This window comes from Delphinapterus leucas, chromosome 1 (genome assembly GCF_059928025.1).
Source record: "Delphinapterus leucas isolate spDelLeu-1000000601 "Yukka" chromosome 1, BTC_Dleu_Yukka2, whole genome shotgun sequence".
Taxonomy (NCBI): Eukaryota; Metazoa; Chordata; class Mammalia; order Artiodactyla; family Monodontidae; genus Delphinapterus; species Delphinapterus leucas.
This window is the reverse complement of record NC_143129.1, coordinates 170,455,608-170,476,597: the sequence shown is the minus strand read 5'-3', so window position 1 is coordinate 170,476,597 and position 20,990 is coordinate 170,455,608. Positions and strand designations below refer to the sequence as shown.

Sequence of the window (20,990 nt, the reverse complement as noted above, 5' to 3'; positions counted from 1 at the left end):
AGAGGGTGATGCGGTGACCCTGCCTGGGTCTGAACCAGTTCTCCCATCCTTAGGAAAAGGGCGGGGCAGGGTCCCTTTCTACCTATCAGACGGTGGCCGCCTGGACTCCGCGTCTGTTGAGCCACTTGCCCCACGTCGCCCCAAGGGCAGCACTCGGACAGCGCATTGCCCCTTCGGTGCCCCACCCTGTACCGCCACCTAAGACGCCCAAGCCCTTGTGACAGGACAATGCCACTCGACGCCCCCATCTGCCACCTGTATTGTGACATCATCATAATCTCTAACCCACTCAGCCCTAACAGGGCACGGGCGTGGCCCTTAACTCACTGTGTGAGTTCTCGCTACCATATTAGGGTCCCTGAGCTGGTGACCAGAGACCTGTGGGGGGAAAGCAAGAGGCTCTGGAATTTGATCTCCTTTGGTCTAACAAAGTCACTCGGCTTAAATGCAGACTCCCATCTGTTCTGCCAAGCCTTTTGCCGGATGATAGGGAAGGAAGCGCAATAGCAGTTCTAGACTACTACACAGACTGCAGTTAAGTGTTGCTTTTGTTCTTGAAGCACGTGCTCCCTGATCGGTGGGGGCCCTTTTAAAGAATCAAAACAAAAGAAGCCACAAGGTCACGGTTCCCCCTGCCCTGGATAGATCAGAAGCACAGCAGATACACAAAGGAAATTGGTCTGACCCTGGCTATCTTAGAACGACTAGCCTCATTCTTACCACAGAAAAGCCAGAGGAAAAATAAATAAAATGAACATGGTTCCCAAGCCCCTTCTCCCATTCCCCCGACTAAGGCTCTGTCCTCGGTGGTGGTCATTCCACCAAAGCACCTGCTTTGAGGTCCTGACTAGGCAAAAGGACACCTTCATTTTATTGCTCCGCCTCCCCAAACCAAGAAACAAACACGACCCAGTTTGCTGAAACAGGAGTCCTAATTTAAAGACTCCCCATGTCCAGCTAGTCACTAGGGACATGCTGGAGTTAAATACAATTCAGAGTGCCTGAGACAAGGAAAACTGGATCATACAGGCAGCAGACACACCACACAAAGCAAACAATTAGCAATGCACTGATGCCTGAAATATGCTTGTTGCAGCATTTTCTCCAACAATCGTCCTTGTGTGGGGTCGGCCTCTCCCCCGCCCCCAGTCTAAGTGGTTTTCCCTTAGCATGTGAGCAGGACCAGGAATAATTCAGATTCTGAACCCTGAGAGCCTTCTCCCTCTCAGACCAAACTTAGCCACCAAACAGCCAGGTGTTTCCATCTTTCAGATTTTCTGAGCAAAATCTCAGAAATCGTTAGGAAGAGGAGTGGGGATAAGAGCTCGCTGAAAAGTGACAGATTGGCAGGCAACACACACAAGCAAGAAACCCAAGGCCAAGAGGTCTGTTATCCCCTGAACCAGCCTTTATCTTGAAGTCTTTGTACTTGATCTGGAGGTTTGCAGAGGAAGGTCCCACCCATTTGACACACTTTTTTTTAATACAAGAAATTGCCACCAAAATCTCACATTTCTGACTATTAATGTTATGACAGAAAAAAAAAATCTTTCAAAACACTGATTATTTTAAAGCACTTATACCGCTTCCCCCCACCTTTTCTTTCTCCCTGGAGCAGATGTCTATTTCCATGGAAACCACAGCTAGGAATGAAGATGTTAGAACTCATGTAGATTTTTAATCTTTTTTTAACGATGCCACTTGGCTCCTGGGTTTGTTGATAGAAGCCTGGCCCTGCCAGCCTCTATGACAAGGATTTCCTGAGATCCCCACTGCTGCTTGATGACTTGAGGGGGCTGGAGTAAGGTTTCCCCCAGAATGATCCTGTGAATAAAAATGTGTCCGGTGGGATGATCCTATTCTTTAGGATGGGGCTGCTTTTCTAAGAACTAGACCACAGCTATCTATTGTCAACTCTTTTTTTTTTTTTTTTTTTTTGGCCACATTGCATTGCAGGCGGGATCTTAGTTCCCCCACCAGGGATCAAACCCGTGCCCCCTGCAGTGGAAGCTCGGAGTCTTAACCACTGGACAACCAGGGAAGTCCCAATTGTCAACTCTTATGAGTGTTCATGTATGAGCCTTGGAATAGGAAGGACTTCAGACTGTAAGGAGAGGAAACAGCTTTGCCATTTCACTTTGGAGAGGGGCAGAAGCCCCCTTCTTGGAAGCTTCCTAAAACTAACTTCAAAATCCACTCCCTCCTGAAGTGGCAGCAAGGAGTTAATGTTCACATCTTGGAATTGTCTGTCTTTGCCCATGAGAATTATTTTTGCCTCTGCTCAGATGGTTTGGTCGAATTGCTGTGGAGCTGGCTGCGACTATGGATTAGCACAAAGTGAAGTAGAGGTATGGCAGCCATCCAGCTTATTTGATCTGTGTAGACAGCTAAAGGAGAGCGCTTCAGGCTTCAAAGTGCAGAAGGGATGTCTACACTGATCAAACAAGCTGGGCTGTTGTCAGATCTGCTCTGTTCTTACAGAGCACCGGCAGCCTTTGTTCACTGTTGGTTCTGAGGCTGCAGGGTTGTCTGCCACAGAGGCGCCTCCAGGTTCCACTGCTGCTTACAGGGCCTGTCCTCTGCAAAAGGGTGTCGTGGGAGAGGTTTTCTCCTTGTCCCCAGCCTCACTGTTCCCTTTGTCCCCTAATCCTTAGGCATCGTGCTCTAACACTCCTTTTCCTGTTCAAACCCTGTCTGTGAATCGGCTATTTTACTTGTCTGTCTCCCTCACTAGACAACTAAGTCCACGAGGGCAGGGGTTGTGTCCTTGTCTCGGTATCCTTAGTGCCTGCGCAGAACTGGCCCCGGATGGTGGGGCCTGGATGTTTGCAGTTGACTTTAGGCAAGAACCACTTCTCTCATCCTCAGCTTCCTCTTCTGGTGCTGGACACCTCCACCAGGTAGAGGTGGTGAGGATTAAATGAGGTAATGTATGTGAAAGTGCTTAGCACAATGCCTGGCACAGCTCAGTGCTGAGACTTGTTAACCGTTATTGCTAGAGAAGTTTCTTGATTACTATAGGTTACTGAATAAGTGAATGAATGATGACTAGTAGACTTTCTCCTTTTGGTGGGAATCATTGTCACTGGCTTAACTCTTCCTATGGGGTATTTTTAAAAATTCAATTAATGTAACATTTTGAATAGATCAACACATTCACATAGTTTAGAAATAAAGTATAGGAAGTTCTCCTCCCTTCTCTATCCCCATCTGCCAAATTCTCTACTTACACCTCCCCAACCCTAACCATTGTTATCAGTTTCCTATGTATCCTAGGGTTTCTCCATGCGTACATAAGCAAATTTTAGCTATGTATACTTATTCCCCACTTCGTAATAAAATGGTAGTCTGCTGTAACTGTTCTGCACTTAGCATTCTTTCAGTTAACAGTACATATCAGTGATCTTTTCCCTGTTCATACATTTCCTGGATCTGGGATCCAATGTATGAATGTTCCATAATCTAGTTAACCAGCGCCCCATCCATGGCTCCTAGGTTATTCCCAACTATTTGCTATTTCAAACAATGCTGTAATAAACAAGCTAGTATATATGGCATTTTCCATGTGGGTAAGTATATCTGAAAGTGTGGTATTGCTAGGTCAAAGGGCAAATACATTTGTAATCTGGATAGTTCCAAATTGCCTTTTATAGGAGTTGTACCAATTCAACACCCACCACAAAACAATGGTGTTTTAATTCATTATCTCAGTTCATTAAAAAATGGATGGGGCTTCCCTGGTGGCGCAGTGGTTGAGAGTCCGCCTGCCGATGCAGGGGACACGGGTTCGTGCCCCGGGCCGGGAAGATCCCACATGCCGCGGAGCGGCTGGGCCCGTGAGCCGTGTCCGCTGAGCCTGCGCGTCCGGAGCCTGTGCTCCGCAACGAGAGAGGCTACAACAGTGAGAGGCCCGCGTACCGCAAAAAAAAAAAAAAAAAAAAAAAGGATGAAAAGGCTTTGTTCCTAGAAATTTCAGGCATTAGGGAAAAGGAGGGGGAGGACTAGAAATCCCAGGAAAGACATGGCTGTCAGTTCTGTCTATATTAATAACTGCTCGCAGCAGCTGATCTCAGAACAGCTCTGGTGCCTGCGCTGTATCACTGTCTCAATCAGTCTTGTGGTAGAAGTATCTGCAGGTGCCACCATGAGATTGGAAGATTATTGAAGGCAGGGTCTTCTTCATAGCTGTATCCCACTCCCCTCTCCATGATGCCTGACACAGTGGCTGGCATATATTTTATTTAATCCATTCTAAGATGTATTTTCCCCCACATTTGTGCATCTTTGAAATCAGTGTGCTCATAGTCCATAAGTACCAGGTCATAATTGCTGACAGCATATTTTCTTAGTGGCATATAAAATAATGCTATCTTAAAAATAAATGGCATATGTGAGTCAACAAAATATGGTAAAATGCACACACATTAAATGTGTGAGTGGAACGGGGCCTAGATGTCACTGCCCCTGCCATATTCTCACTCTATGTTCTAACCTTCATCCCTTTTATCTACCTCCATGCCTTCCTCCAACAATTCCTTTTATGGGGATGACTGCCTATTTGCCTTCTTGAGCTTCCATCTCTCCCCTGAACTTTAAAAAACATTTCCAGCTGCCTAAAGGACATCTCCTCATGGATGCCCCATAAGGTCCTCAAATTCTATAAGACCCACATTGAACTAACATCTTCCCACCAACCATACCTCACTTCCCCATTCTGCTAGAGGCTTTGCTAGACTCTTGCCCTCCAGATCTAAAACTTCAGTCAAACTCAACTCTTCCCTCTTTCTCACTCAAGCTTCCACTTATAGAAACTTAGCATTTTCTAATAGAATGGAACCTTTAAAATGATAGTAGCTACAAGAACAAAGCTGGAGGACTCACACTTCTTGATTTAGAAACTTGCTACAAAATTACAGGAGTCAAAACAGTGTGGTACTGGCATAAAGACAGATATATAGACTAATGGAATAGAATAAAGAGCCTAGAAATAAACTCTTGCATATACAGTTGAATGATTTTTGACAAGGGTGCTAAGACCCATTCAATGGGTGAAAGGATAGTCTTTTCAATAAGTAGTGCTGGGACAACTGGATAGCCACATGCAAAGAAATGAAGTTGGACTCTTACCTCACACCATATACAAAAATTAACTCAAAATGAATCAAAGATCTAATTATAAGACCTAAAACTATAAAACTCTTAGAAGAAAACATAGGGCAAAAGCTTCATGATGTTGAATTTGGCAATGATTTCTTAGTGTGACACCAGGCAACAAAAGAAAAATTGGACTTCAGGAAAATTAAAAATTTTGTGCATCAAAAGACAATATAAACAGAGTAAAAAGGCAACCCACAGAAAGTGAGAAAATATTTGCAAATTATATATCTTACAAGGGATTAATATCCTGTAACTCAAAACAAAACAACCTGATTTGAAATGGGCCAAGGGATGGACCTTGAGGGCATTATGCTAAGTGAAATGAGTCAGACAAACTCTGTATGATCTCACTTATATGTAGAATCTAAAACAAAACAAAACAAAACCAAAAAACAAGCTCACAGATACAGAGAAAAGCTTGGTGATTGCCAGAGTGGAGGGTGAAATGGGTGAAGGAGGTCAAAAGGTATAAACTTCCGGTTATAAAATAAATAAGTCATGGGGATGTAATGTACAACATGGTGCCTATAGTTAATAATACTGCATTGCATATTTGAAAGTTGCTAAGAAAGTATATCTTAAAAAGTCCTCATCACAAGAAGAAAAATTTTTGTAACATGTATAGTGACAGATGTTAATTAGATGTTATTATGGTAACAATTTTGCTGCTACAAATATCAAATCATGATGTTGTATACCTGAAATTAACATAATATTATATGTCAATTATACCTCAATGAAAAGTTTTTTTAAAAAAGAAAGAAAATGGGCAAAGTACTTGAATAGACATTCCTCCAAAAATGCTGTACAAATGGCAAATAAGCAACATCACTAATCATGAGGTAAATGCAAGTCAAAACCACAATGAGACATCACCTCATAGCCATTAGGATGGCTACTATCAAAAAAACAGAAAATAATAAGTGCTGATGAGGATGTGAAGAAATTGGAAACCTGTGCACTGTTGGTGAGAATGTAAGATGGTACAGTCACTGTGGAAAACAGTATGGAGGTTCATCATAATATTGAAAATAGAACTGTCATATGATCCAGCGAGTACAGTTCTGGGTATACACACCAAATAATTGTACATCCACGTTCATAGCAGCATTATTCACAGTAGCTAAAACATGGAAGCAATTCAAATATCCATTGACAGATGAATAGATAAACAAAATGTGGTGTAGACATACAATGGAACATAAATCAGCCTTAAAAGGAAGGAAATTTTAACATATTCTACAACACGGATGATCCTTGAGGATATTATGCTAAGTGAAATAAGACAGTCAAAAAAAGATAAATACTGTTTGATTCCACTTTCTTTTTATTCCTTTTTTTTTTTTTTGGCCACATTTTGTGGCGGCGAGATCTTAGTTCCCCGACCAGGGATCGAACCCGTGACCCCTGCAGTGGAAGTGCGGAGGCTTAACCACTGGACTGCCAGGGAAGTCCCTAATTCCACTTTTATGAAATACTTAGAGTAGGCAAAATCTTAGAGCTAGAAAGTAGAAGTGTGGTTGCCAGGGGCTGTTGGGGGGAGGGGGAATAGGGAGCTATTGTTTAGTGGGGATAGAGTTTCAGTTTTGTAAGATGAAAGGAGTTATGGAGATAAATGGTGGTGTTGGTTGCATAACATTATGAAATACTTAATATCACTGAACTGTATACTTTAAAATGGTTATGATGGTACATTTTATGTTATATATATTTTACTACAATAAAGAAATTTGAAAAAAATGATAATAGCCAACATACTTATAGACTGCTTAGCACATGGCAGGCACTGGTCCAAACACTCCGTGTTTGTTAACTCATGTTAATCCCCAGAACAATCTTATGAGATTTATTAACCCAATTGTAAAGATGAGGAAGTGAGGGTGGCCAACTGTCCCTGTTTGCCTGGGACTAAGGGTTTTTCCTGGGATTCAGGACTTTCAGTGCTACAACTGTGAAAGCCCGAGGCAAACCCTGATGAGTTGGTCACTCTAAAGGAAACTAAGGCACAAAGAGACAGTATCTTCCTAGACTTGGCAACAGGGTCCTTGTCCTAGGCCCTGCACTTTAAAGGGCTTCACTCTGACCCTCCTCCAGCTGTGCCCATTTTCATAGGCGAGGAGTCCCCTGGGGCCAAGGAGCCATGCCCACCCTGAGCCTGGGCACCCTTCTAGACCATACTCTGGGAACTGGGACTCCAGAATTCCCTGTCCAAATGGCCAGAGTCTACTTTCAGCAACTGCACCAGCCCCTTCCCTGGGTCTGTCCTCCCAAGGGCAAACTTCCCTGCCAATGAGTACACCCCTGTAGGCTGGCTGCTCGTAAGGGGTGTGGATAAATCCTGCACATGGGGGCTGGGGGGTAGGGAGTGTACACAGGAGCCAGAAATAGGAAGAGAAGGGACCTAGCTCAGCCACAGTCTGACCTGGAACTCCAAGGAACCCAAGAATTCTCAACTCAAAACCTGGCTTTCTAAGTTACTTTGGAGGTATACTTGTCAAAGTACAAGGATAAAGCATATATTTTTAGAAAATGGTTTGTTACCTTGATTTATGACTCTTAAATGCTTAGACGTAAGGTATATGGGCTTCCCTTTTATACTCCTGACTTGGGTCTGGCAAATGTTAGCAGCAGGCCTGCAAAGAGATTGTCACTTAACCAACTAGTCCACACACAGAGAAGCACAGACGTTTTGCAGTCAGGTTCCAAGTCTGTGTTTTTAGCTCTCACTGTACACTGTTTTATTAGCCTAACCCTATTATTTTACGAATGGGGGGAGGAAAGCCCAGAGAACTTTAGACATTTGTCCAAGGTTACACAAGCAGGAATTTGAATCTGTGCTTCAAATGATGCTGTAGGTACTGTTCAGTTACTACTGTGTGAGCTTGGGCACGTGACTTCCTCTTTTGGGGCCTGCGTTTCTTCATCTGTGAAATGGGGAGAATTCCCCTACTTCATAGGGTTGTTGTCAGGACTAAATGAAATAATATGTGTAAAGTATCTAGCATTATGTCTCATGCCTAATAAACCTTCAATAAGTGACAGCTATCATCAAGCAAAGCTCTGATCACACGACTTTTCTGCTTGAAAACATTTGATGAATTAAACTTTGGGGCACATTACATGAGAAAAATAAAAATTCCTGAAACCTAAAAAAAAAAATTGATGACTCCCTTGGATTATAGTCCAAGGGTCCTTGGCATGGCATTTGAGGTAACTGCAACCTACCTCAAGATCAGTTAAACCCTGAAATTCTTTGATTCTTGATGTATTTGAAGATCTGGCATCTTCAAAAAGGGATAGTTGGAGGGAAGCACAATTAAGATGCATGGAAGAACTCTGTGGTCACTGGACTTAGCTAACAATAGAATGGATGTCTTAAAGAATGAATGAGATTCTTGCTAGGAGAGGTGTCCAGACAAAGATCTGTCAGCCAGCCACCAAGATGGTGAAGAAGGATTCTTGCATTAAGAGGAAAGTGACCTCCCTTCGTGCTTTAAGATTCTTTTTAAATGAGATGGGGAAAGGCTCGTGATATTAAGCTAAATGAAACAAATGAACAAAGGCTACCCAACTGTACGTATAGTATGAGCTCAACTACAAGGAACAAAATATAATGAAGGAAATGCACCAAAATATTTGTTCTGGGGGCAAAATAGTCTGGATTTTCCAACATATATTCCTTTTATTAATGATGAAACAATTATATATTAAAAATAGAAAGGAGTTTTGTCCTCCTCACTGAGCTTAGGTCCTTCTACGTCTCTAAGACCTCTGTCCCCACTTCCCCCCACCCCTCCGAGTTTCAGCTTTATTGGACTCTTCCCATCTCCCTGGAAAGTCACACACCTATACGTTTTGCTGACACCAAGCCCCAGCCTTGAGTCCTTGGCTTTTGTCTCTATTGAAATTCTCTCCACCTTCAAGGTCTTGATCAGTCTCTCCGATCCCCACCCACTCTCCAGGTATTGTAGCTATTTATACATATGTTTGTCCCCCTCACTAGAGAGTAAACTCCTTCAGGGCAGGGCTCTATATGGTTTTGTCTTGGTATCCTTACAGTGCCATGAATAGACAGTCGGCAAATGCCAAATCATCTGATGTCTTTTTGGCCATTAAACAACACTTAAGGCTGAGGGTCAGACAGCATAACTAAGGGTATATTCTGGACCAGTATTATCTCAGAGACATTTAAATATATATATATTTAGCTTGTTTTTAAACTTTTAATTTTGAAATCATTTTAGATTTCCAGAGAGTTGCAAAGGTAGTACACAGGGTTCCCATAGACCCTTCAGCCAGCTCCCCGCTACGTTAACATCTTACATAATCATGGTCCATTTATCCAAACTAAAACATTAACACTGGTACAGCACTATTAACCAAATGGCCAGCTTTAACTGGATTCCCCAGTTTTCCATTGTCCTTTCTGTGTTCCAGGATCCTATTCAGGATACCGCCTCGCAGGTAGCATCCTGTTTCCTTAGCCAGTGACATTTCTTTTAGTGGGGAGGCTTGGCGGGGGGTGGGGGGGTAGAGGGGTGGGCAGGTCGCTTTCTATTGTTCCTTCCAATCAACCTTTTCCAAATAATCAAAATATGACACGAAAGGTGGCGATGGCATGGGGATGGTGAGGTAGAAGCACTCACCCTCTGCTGGGCTGTTGGGACTTTGAACAGGGAAATGAACCATTCTTCCCACATGGGGCTGGGAAGATGATTTTCATCTTAGATCTAGTCTTTTTCTTAAATGGACACATATGGACCTAAAAACAGCAGGGAGTTACTTTTTTTTTTTTTGGCCGCTCTGCGCAGCTTGTGCGGGATCTTAGTTCTCCGACCAGGGATGGAATCTGGGCCTCCCACAGTGGAAGCCCCGAGTCCTAACCACTGGACTGTCAAGGAATTCCTGACTCGTTATTTTTAATTCATTAAATTTCTGGGCCATTCCATAGCCCATTTTCCCATGGCCTGGCACAAAACACGTTCCTAGTTACTTATAAAAACTTCCAAGCAGTTGGCATTTATCAGCAGTCTTAGTAATTCAGTGAGAACTGAGGTTACAGCTGTCACAGGAAGTTGAAAGGAAGGCTGCTGAAATCACACCCATTCCGAGGCAGGGTGAAAGTTATACACTGAGTAGAATTCAAGCCCGGAAGGTGGAGGTGGCTGAGGCGTCAGGTGGAGAAGGGTGGGATGCTGTGGAAGAGAAAATACACGAGGGAAAGAAAACCAGATGATGCGGCTCTGGAACTCAGAGCTGGTTTACAGACTTTCTGGGATTATTGCTAAGCCCTACATCCATCAGTAAGCACTAGCTCTGCAGAGCTCTCACCAACCGCTCCCCCTTCCCCACCACTTTACTGCATCACCACAGACCAGCTACTAAATGGTCTTCAGTCCGTCCCCTTCCTCGAATCCATTCCCAGCATAGGCATTTACCAACTCAAATCACTGGAGAGTGCGGGCCCCATCTAAGCGAGAGCATTGCTTTCCTGGGGCTGCCTTAACAAAGTGCCAAAAACTGGGTGGCTTAAACAACAGAAATTTATCATCTCACGGTTCTGGGGGCCAGAAGTCCAAAATCAAGATGACAGCAGGTTCCTCCTGAGGGCTGGGAGGGAGAATGTGCTGTGCTCTCCTCTAGCTTCTAGTAGTCCCAGCTGTTCCTTGACTTATAGATGGCATTCTCCCCACGTCTTCACATTGTCTCCCTCTACGTGCATCTGTCTGTGTCCAAATTTCCCCTTTATATAAGGACACCAGTTATACTGGATTAAGGCCTATCCTGGTGACCTCGTCTTCACTTGATCATCTATCTGCACAGACCCAATTTACAAATAAGGTCACTTTCAAGGTTACAGGTAGGACCTCAACATCTTCGGGGGGGCACAGTTCAATCCATAACAGAAGGTTCCCACCTAGCTTTGGCTGATGGCTATCGTAGAACAATGTGCGGCTAGAGAAGCCGGAATTTAGGATTTCTTGTGAAACCGCCTGATTTTTAAATATCGGCATCTAATTAAATATAAGTAAACGGTTTCTCATACCATGTCGGCATCTAATTAAATATAAGTAAACGGTTTCTCATACCATGGCTGCCAAAAGCAAGTCAACCTCTACTCCACGGCCACCACGGGGTTCTCTCTAAAAGTCTGATCCCATCCTTCCCTTTTATGGGATTAAGGCCAAGTTCCTTAGCCTGGCACACACAGCCCTCCACAATCCAATTCTTTTCTGTCTCTCCAGGATCCTTTCCCACCACTGTTCCTGCAGTGCCCCTCCCCACTGTACCATCATATCAAAAGACCTGTCCTTTTCCAAACATGCCGTGCTGTTCTACACCTCCGTGACTTTGCACTCTCCCTCTGCCTGATACCCTCTCTCCTCCAGCTGCTCAGGAAACTCCTGGCCATCTTCCAAGTGCTTTCTCATTGCCACCCCCAGGGAAGACCCCCTGAAGTCTTCCCTGTCCATCCCCCATGTAGTTAACCTCTTCCTTCTCTAAGCCTCCACTGCACCCTACATTTCCCTAGTACAGCACTCAACATTTTATTTGCTATTATTTGATTACACGTCTGCCTCCTGTCTGGACCACAAGCTCTTTGAGGATAGGGACGGTTGATCTGGATCACCTAGCACAGATCCCAGCACACGGCAGGTACTCAATAAATGTTGAGTAAATGAATACTCTGCACAACACCCAATTAGGTATCATGAGGGACCCAAAGAAGCATCATGTGGAGTCCCTGTCCTTAAGGTCCTTACAGTTCAGCTGGGTTCACAAGATACACACCAAAGAAAAGGCAAACCATACCGGTGGTATATGACAACAGGCAGGAGGAGAGGCTCCTGGGGCCTCTGGTGGTCATCCTCATGTGGGACAGAAAAGATCCTGTTTTAGTGGCCTGATGGAGCACTGCTTTGTAGGAAGAAAGGTCAAGATAAAACCTGGCTAACTTTCCAGAAAGAGTGAATTGCTGCACTGCATGCTCGCAGAGATAAAGTTGACTGTGGTGGCTCATGACAAGAAGAGAGAGTGGGGCAAGGAGAAGAAAGAAGGAGAAAGCCCAGGGAAACAAAGCTGGAGAAAGAGGAGGGGTAGAAGTATGAAGAGGAGGACCTAGGACCCATGCTTGTCTCACATCCCTCTCCTGCATCCGTCTTCCCTGCATCAGCGTATTTCCAGGCTGCTATTCATTCCGCCTTAAACCTACCGATAATTCCTTCCAGAGTCCCCCATTTCCCTGCTCAGCCTTTATAACGACATGCTACAAAAGGGCCGTCTTCGTTGCTGTCTCCGACTCCTCTCTGCCTTTTCTCTTTAAACCCTCCTCATGCAGGTGCATGCTCCACCTCTCTCTACAGACACTGCTTGCCGAGATCACCAATGACATCTACGTTACCCCACCCAACGGCCGACTCCACGTCTCATCATCCTTGCCGCTGTTGACCTTGAGTCACTTTATTCCCTGGCTTACAGGGTACTACACTCTTTTAGTTTTCCTCTTACCTCCCTGGCTGTTCCCTGTTAGTCTCCTTTGCAATTTAATTCTCTTCATTTCTTTCACCTCTAAGTATGGTAGGACTGAGTACTTGGACCTCTTCTCTATACACAATCACATCCCTAGCAATCTCAGCCAGTCCTATGGTTTTATTTTCATTTATTTATTTTTTTAATTGTTTATTTATTTACTTATCTGGCTGTGGCGGGTCTTAGTTGCAGCACATGGGATAATAAGTTGCGGCATGTGGGATCTAGTTCCCCGACCAGGGATTGAACCTGGGCCCCCTGCATTGGCAATGCAGAGTCTTAGCCACTGGACTACCAGGGAAGTCCCAGTCCTATGGTTTTAAATACCATCTATGCTGCTGATTTCCAAATTTGTATTATCTAGCCTAGGCTTACACCCTGGGCTCTAGACATTTATCCAACTCCTACTCTGCATCTTCACTTGGCTGTCTCTTAGGTGTTTCAAACTAAGTGTGTCCAGAACTGAACTCCTGATCTTCCCCCACCCTCCAACCTGTTCCTCCCATTGTCCTGTATATTCCCTCCCTCTTATCACAAATAGGCAAATTATACACTTATTTATTTCTGTCTCTTCCCCACCACCGACTTGAATGTAAGATCCGTGAGAATCGGGGCTGTGTCCGTTTTCGTTATTACTATAGAACAGTGCCTGACACATAGTAGGCTCTCAGCACGTATTTGGTTCATGAACAAATTGAGGCATTAGGGGCTTAAAGCATAGTGGTTAAGAGTGTGGGCTCTGGCGCCATAGTCTGGTTTCAAATCCTGGTTCTGCCCTTTACCTTATGCAAGTGGAACCCCCAGAGTTTCAGAGTCTCTAGAATGAATAGCAGGAAACAGCCCGAGAAGAGTTTGCTGCTTTTAATCCTAATTGGACATTCATTTACCAGATAGTCACTAAGGACTCTGAGATGGCAGCCCTGCGCTAGGCCCTGGGAGTACAGTAATGAGGAAGGCAAGTCCCTGGTCCCAAGAGCTCACAGTAAATGGCAATCAGCTCAGAGTACTGAGAGGGTACAGGGAGCAGCGGCTAACCTAGGCAGGGGAGGGACAGCAGGGAAGGCCTGCTAGGGAAAGGGGCAGCTGAGCTAGGGAGACCTCAAGGAACTCTGCAGGCTGAGAGGAAGGGAACAGGGTGCCAGGAAGAGGAAAGAGTACAAATAAGTGCCCAGAAGAGAGAGTGGGCCTAGCACAGTTGTGAACTGCAAGTGGCCTGCCCTGGCTGGAGCCCTCCGGCTTCAACTGGTGAGACTGCACCCAAGACTGCGGAGTGGGTGGAGGCTGGAGCACCAGGGCCGTTGAAAGCCCTTCAGGGTAGGGCGAGGACTTTAAGGATGATGACTAGAATCACAGGATCGCAGGCTCTTGAGCTGAGGGATTTGATGGGTCACACAGTCACTCCTGAAGCCCTTCCCTGCCTTTTTTTTTTTTTTTTTTTTTAGGTAGACAAGTCACCATTTATTTTTCTGAGATGGTTTGCAAACACAGTCTGTTCAAAAAACAAAGGACAGGTGTGCTACAGTTAAAAACCAATCTGAACTTTGCAGGTGGATTTTAAAAGGTGATCATTTAGTGTATAAACTGCTTACTATATTCTACTGAATCTAAGATGCACTTAAAAAATTACCATCTTTGGGCTTCCCTGGTGGCGCAGTGGTTGAGAGTCCGCCTGCCGATGCAGGGGACACGGGTTCGTGCCCCAGTCCAGGAGGATCCCACATACTGTAGAGCGGCTAGGCCCGTGAGCCATGGCCGCTGAGCCTGCGCGTCCAGAGCCTGTGTTCCGCAACGGGAGAGGCCGCAACAGTGAGAGGCCCGCGTACGCAAAAAAAAAAAATTACCATCTTTGGAATGGGATGTCTTTTAATCGGTTGATATCAGAGTTTAACTGGTACCAGTTTTTCTTTCTTGGTATTACATGAAATAATGGTGCATTCTACAGTTGACAACATCTTAGATTTGATGATGTATTCTACTAGATTGATGGAATGGCTGAGAGCAGGATTTTGTTAAATAGCTATGTCTTCTATTGAATTTTTTTTTACAAAATTTTTTTTTTTATTCTGTTAAAGTACACATAGGGACTTCCCTGGTAGTCCAGTGGTTAAGACCCCACGCTCCCAATGCAGGGAGCATGGGTTCGATCCCTGGCCTGGGAACTAAGATCCCTCAAGCCACGCGGCACAGCCAAAAATAAGTAAATAAATAAATACACGTACATTGTCGTGCAGCCATCACCACCATCCATTCCCATAACTCTTGTAGATCTGAAACTCTATCCCTATTAAACAATAACTCCCCCTCTCCTCTCCCTCCAACCCCTGGCAACCATCTTTCTACTTTCTGTCTCTATGATTTTGACTACTCAGTACCTCATATAAGCAAAATCATACAGTATTTGTTTTTTTGTGGCTGGATGATTTCACTTAGCATAATGCCCTCAAAGTTCATCCATGTTGTAGCACATGTCGGAGCTTACTTCCTTTTTAAGGCTAATATTCTATCACAACATTTTGTTTATCCATTAGTCCTTCGATGGACATTTGGGTTGTTTCCACCTTTTGGCTATTGTGAATAATGATGTTATGAACACTGGTGTACAAATATCCCTGCATTCTTTTTCCTTGTAAAATAGCATTAGATCTCTCTCTTTTTTTTAAATTTATTTTATTTACTTATTTTTGGCTGCATTGGGTCATTGTTGCTACGTGCTGGCTTTCTCTAGTTGTCGGGATTGGGGGCTACTCTTCCTTGACGTGCTCTGGCTTCTCACTGTGGTGGCTTCTCTTGTTGCGGAGCACCGGCTCTAGGCGCGCAGGCTTCAGTAGTTGTGGCTCGCAGGCTCTAGAGCACAGGCTCAGTAGTTGTGGCGCACGGGCTTCGTTGCTCCGCAGCATGTGGGATCTTCCCGGACCAGGGCTCGAAGCCGTGTCCCCTGCATCGGGAGGCGGATTCTTAACCACTGTGCCACCAGGGAAGCCCTATCCCTGCATTTTTAAAAACTAAAACAAACCCCAAAAAGTACAAAGAAGAAAATAACACATATTTCCCATCACCTGGAATAAACCATTGTTTACATTTTGACATTTGTTTCCAGTGTCTTCTTTATGAATATGCAGTTTAAAATTCCTTAATATAGGGCTTCCCTGGTGGCGCAGTGGTTGAGAGTCTGCCTGCCAGTGCAGGGGACACGGGTTCGAGCCCTAGTCTGGGAGGATCCCACGTGCCGCGGAGCAAATGGGCCCGTGAGCCACAATTACTGAGCCTGCGCGTCTGGAGCCTGTGCTCCGCAACAAGAGAGGCCGCGATAGTGAGAGGCCCGCGCACCGCGATGAGGAGTGGCCCCCATTTGCCACAACTAGAGAAAGCCCTCGCACAGAAACGAGGACCCAACACAGCCATAAATAAATAAATACATAAAAATTAAAATTCCTTAATATAGGAATGCACTGTCATTGTTTTAAAGAAAAAAATTAGAATTTACAAAGAAAGCTGAGGTTCCTGTTCACCTCCACTCACCATCCCAACTCCCTGCCCCTCTCCCTAGAGAAAGTCACTTTTCAGTCCTTTCATTAAAAAAAAAATTTCTCTTATTACATATGTTTGAAGATACAGAAAATCCACAGTTCTGTTTGCTATGTTGCAAAAACCGTATTATGTTGTATACATTATTCTACAACTGTTTTTACTTAATAGATTTTGAACTCTATGCACGTCTCTGCATATATAGATCTAATTTATTCCTTCTAACAGCAATATAGTGACTCATGAATACGGGCCTTATTTTATTTATACTTTCCCTATTCATGGCCAGTGAGCTGTTTTCAAGGGTTTGTTATTAGATATGGTCGTGCAATGGACAGCCTTCTTGAATACATGTGCAAGTATCTCTCCAGGGTAGAAACCAAGAAAGAGAATTATCAGGGCACAGGGTATGAATATTTTCGGTTTTACTAGATAAGGACAAATCGAGAGAATCCATTTCCCCACAACGCCACCAATCCTTGACATGGTCTGATATTATTCCTTCCCTACATTTTTTTAAATGAGACGAATGAGGCCTGGGGCTGTACTGCTTTCTCACAGTCACTGAACAGGCTAAGTTCAGGGTCAGGGCTAGACCCCTCCTCAGCTGGTACCCGAGGCACAATTTTGCACCACGCCGTATGGCCCCTGTTAGCTCTCCCTGGAAAATCCAGGAAAGACCCCAGTGTAAGGGGGGTGGGCGGGGACGGCATGGCTAAAATTCTCCAGCATGGTGATTATACTGTGAGTAGAAATGATTGCAAATCCTCCCAGAAAATGGCTTCGCCCCGCAGATCTTTTCTCCCACCCGAGGCAGTTTCTACCTGCAGTTTTCAGAGCTGCACACAAGGATGGTGATTGGCTCTTCCTCGACCGACACAGGGTGGGACCAGAAATGGCGTCTCCAGCAGCCTGTTTTTTCAGGGCAGCAGCTCCTCTGGGAGGAGGGGGCGGCCAAGCCTCGCCGGGCTTGTGGAGCCCACAGTGGCCGCCCTGAATCCGGGCAGAGGCTCGCCAAGCCGGACCGCAGCATCCAGCACCAAGCCCTGGCGACACCTCCCTGCCACTTGCAGCACCTCGGAGAGGGTGGGCTGCCTCTGGCGGGGCCTGCAGCCGGCGGCCGAGGGGCTGGAAGGGGGCGAGAGCCGCAGAAAACGGCACAGAGGAGATTTCACCGGGACCTCCCAGCCGCGCCCACCGAAGCACGGGCAGCGGCCGTCTGCCGTTCGCTTTGAGGGAGCAATGGAAGGCTGGGCCGGCACTTCTCTCTCCTCAGCCTCCGATCAGGGTGTCAGCTCCGCGAAAGGGACCTCCAGGGAGGGCGACGACTAAACTCTGCTTGGGCTCCTCCGAGAGGCATCCGGTGAAGCTGGGTGAGGTCCCGGCCCCCAGCCCCTCTTAAGAGCCAGTCCTGGCGTGGGGTGTTTCTCCCCAGGAGCTGGTGGCCAGATTTCCTTTTTCCTCCCCAAGGCAGGAAAAATCAGTGGGATAATTTGAGGGAAAGAACAAAGCTGGCACCGCCCAGGCCACTTAAAGAGCCTGGAAGGCTCCCTTCCCCTCACAGTCGGGATTACTTGGAGGGCTGGGATTTTTTGTTAATTTCCCTTAACAAAATTTTCTTCTTAGCTACCACCTTTTGAGCCCTTGCTATGTGCCAAGCACTGTACTAGGTGTATTATCTCATTTCCTCCTCATGACAACTCTAAGACATTACAGGCTCAGAGAGGATGAGTAATTTCCCAGGGTCACGCACACAGTGGCAAAGCTGGGATTAGGAATTTCTCCCAGATCCTGTTTTTTTATTCATTTTATTTAAAAAGTATTAAAAAGTAACTATTGGCTTACTTTTGGTAATCCTTTTGAAAAAATAACACTGCAAACATCACCATACTGTTTTTACTCAGTGGGAGGAGTGAACAGGACACTGTATTGCTGGTGAGAGTGTAAATAGGTAACACTTTTCTGGAAAGCAGTTTGGCCATTTGAATCAAGACCTTAAAAAACTGTCCACACCCTTTAATGAGGAAATGGTCACCCTCTGCAGAGATACCAATAACTATCAATATGTAAAATGCATATTCCCTAGGACCCAGCAATTCCGCTTAAAGGAATCTATTCTACAGATGGATGCACTAACACATGGAGAACATGGTATATACGGAAGGACATTCATTACTGCACTGCTTGAATCGCAACAGATGGGAAACAACCTAAAAATGTACCAATGTACCAATTGATTAACCATTTCCATTTAAGGAAATTCTATGTAGTATTTCTAGAAAATAGGGCAGTTCTCTATTTTACATATGGAACAATCATCAAGAAATATTAAGTGAAAAGAGAAAAAAGTATGTATATCATGTGCTACAAGTTTTATATGGAAAGAGGAATATATATATAAAAAAATTTTTTTTTCCAGAAGGAATATACACAAACAGGTAATGGTGTTGCCTTTAAGAAGAAAAACCACAGCCGAGGGACCAATTAGGAGAAAGACATTTTTTTCATTGTGTAATCTTTAGTACCTTTGGAACTTTTACCATGTGTACGTATTAGCAATTCAAAATTCAACTTAAAAAAATAGATTCACTAAAATTCCTACCTCTAGACCCAGTAATTCTCCTTTCGGGAATTAGCTTAAGAAAATTATTAGATTTCAGACAAAGATTTATGCAAAAAGATATTCACTGAGGTGTGATCATAGTGAGGAAAATGTAGGCAACTTAAAAGTCCAACAACAGGGGACTTCCCTGGTGGCGCAGTGGTTAAGAATCCGCCTGCCAATGCAGGGGACACGGGTTCAGTCCCTGTCCGCGAAGATCCCACATGCCGCGGAGCAACTAAGCCCGAGCACCACAACTACTGAGCCTGTGTGCCACAACTACTGAGCCTGCCTGCCTAGAGCCTGTGCTCCTCAACAAGAGAAGCCACCACAATGAGAAGCCCACGCACTGCAACGAGGAGTAGTCCCCCTTCACCGCAACTAGAGAAAGCCCGTGAGTAGCAACCAAGACCCAACGCAGCCAAAAATAAATAGATAAATAGATTTTTTTTTTTAAATGTCCAACAACAGAGCAAAGAAAATTATGGTATGTACATATAATACTGTCATAAAACCACAGAAAGGGTGTTTACAAAAATATTTTAGTGACGTAGGAGAATGCTCATAGCATTATGTTTTAAAAAAAGCCAGGTGGAGAATTATCTATGCAATATGCTCTGATCACTGTAACAATAGCAGGCATAGACAATAATTGCCGAAAAGTAGACAGTCATAACTGCTGGGTGGAGGGACTGTGAGTGACTTTGTTCCCCCCTATATAGCTTTGTACACTTACCCACTTTTTTGCAATGGGCATCTATGTCTTAGATAATCTTTAAAAAACAAAATTTAAGAATAAATCCCCACAGTATTTAGAAAAATGAAAGATATACAGACATATTAACCCAACAATTCTACTTCTAGAAATAAACCCTGCATAAATAGATGCACAGGTTTGCAAAGTGTTATTATGAATAACGAAAGATCATAAACAACTCAAGCATCGATCGAAGGAGACCACTTCAATAAGTACAGAACATCCATAATGCAGAATACGAAGCAGCAGTTATGGAGAATGGGGTAGGCAAACCAACATTAAAAAAAATCTGCAGAGTAACATATTATTGTGGCAGGGAAAGCAACTTGGAGAACAATATGGATGTTATGACTGCATTTATGCTAAAGAAAGGAAAGCTGAAACTGTGTGTTTGGACATAAATATATGAAGGACATTAAATTGTTAACAGTAACTGCCTCTGGCAAAGGGAATACACTAAAAGAACACTTTTCCTTTTGACTCTACATTTATCTGTGGTGTTTGCATCTTTTATAAAATGTGTTCTCATATCATTCGTGTGATTTAAAAAATAATAATAACAGGGGCAAAAGTATAAGCATAGAGAAAGATCTGAAAAGATACACAACAAAATTATCAGTAGTTTCCAGCAGGGATGAGGGATTGGGACTTAAGGTGATGGGTCATTTTCTCAATTTACTTTATATACCTTGGCATTGACATTTTCTTTAATTATGCCCACCCATGAACTACCTCCATAATTAAAACAGCAATATCAAAAGCCCTCCTGGTAGGCAGTAGCCTCTGCATTTCCCCAGCTCTCTGCTGTCCCTCCACACTACGGCTCTATTCTCAGGTGACCACCCTGCTCACATGCAATGCCCAGGAGTGCAAAGCCCCAGATGACACCAGGACACCAGCCTCGTTTCTCCTCTGAGGAAACCGAGACACTGAGACATGACCTCCTAGCCGCTCTGCAGGGAAAGTGGACTTGGGCGATCTGGTTCCCAGGCCCCCTCTCTCCTACCTTCAATTTCCAGAAATAACCCATAGGAGGGGAGAGCCAGGACTCTTTCTTCCTGGTTAGGGAGGACAGGGCTTGAAGCCACAAATTAATGATATCAGTGTAGTGTCAAATGAGGGAACAATAAACCCCATCATTTACCGAGTTCCCTCTGGGCTCAGCTTCAAGCTCCTTTCCCAGACAATGGCTGGTCACAGCCCCTGCCAGGTTTTCCAGAGAGACAGCAACAGAGCACGGGGCCAAATTGGCCTCTGGTGGCGAACACTCTGGGATTCACCTCCAATGACTTATCCCCTCCGAAGAGGGAGCTTGGGGACCCTCCCGGGGCCCAGGAGCTCAGCGCTGGAAGGTCTGTTTGCTCCAGAAGCTGAGCAGGAGGCAACTGTGGGGCAGCAGGAGGGCACTGGCCTGGAAGC

General features: G+C 44.7%; 1 non-coding gene across 1 annotated transcript; it reads right to left on the bottom strand.

Annotated features, from left to right (window-relative positions):
• Positions 1–12,915: 12,915 nt before the first annotated feature.
• Positions 12,916–12,988, bottom strand: TRNAG-GCC (transfer RNA glycine (anticodon GCC)). Its single transcript has one exon. It is a non-coding gene; the product is annotated as a tRNA-Gly (tRNA).
• Between the last annotated feature and the right edge of the window lie 8,002 nt (positions 12,989–20,990).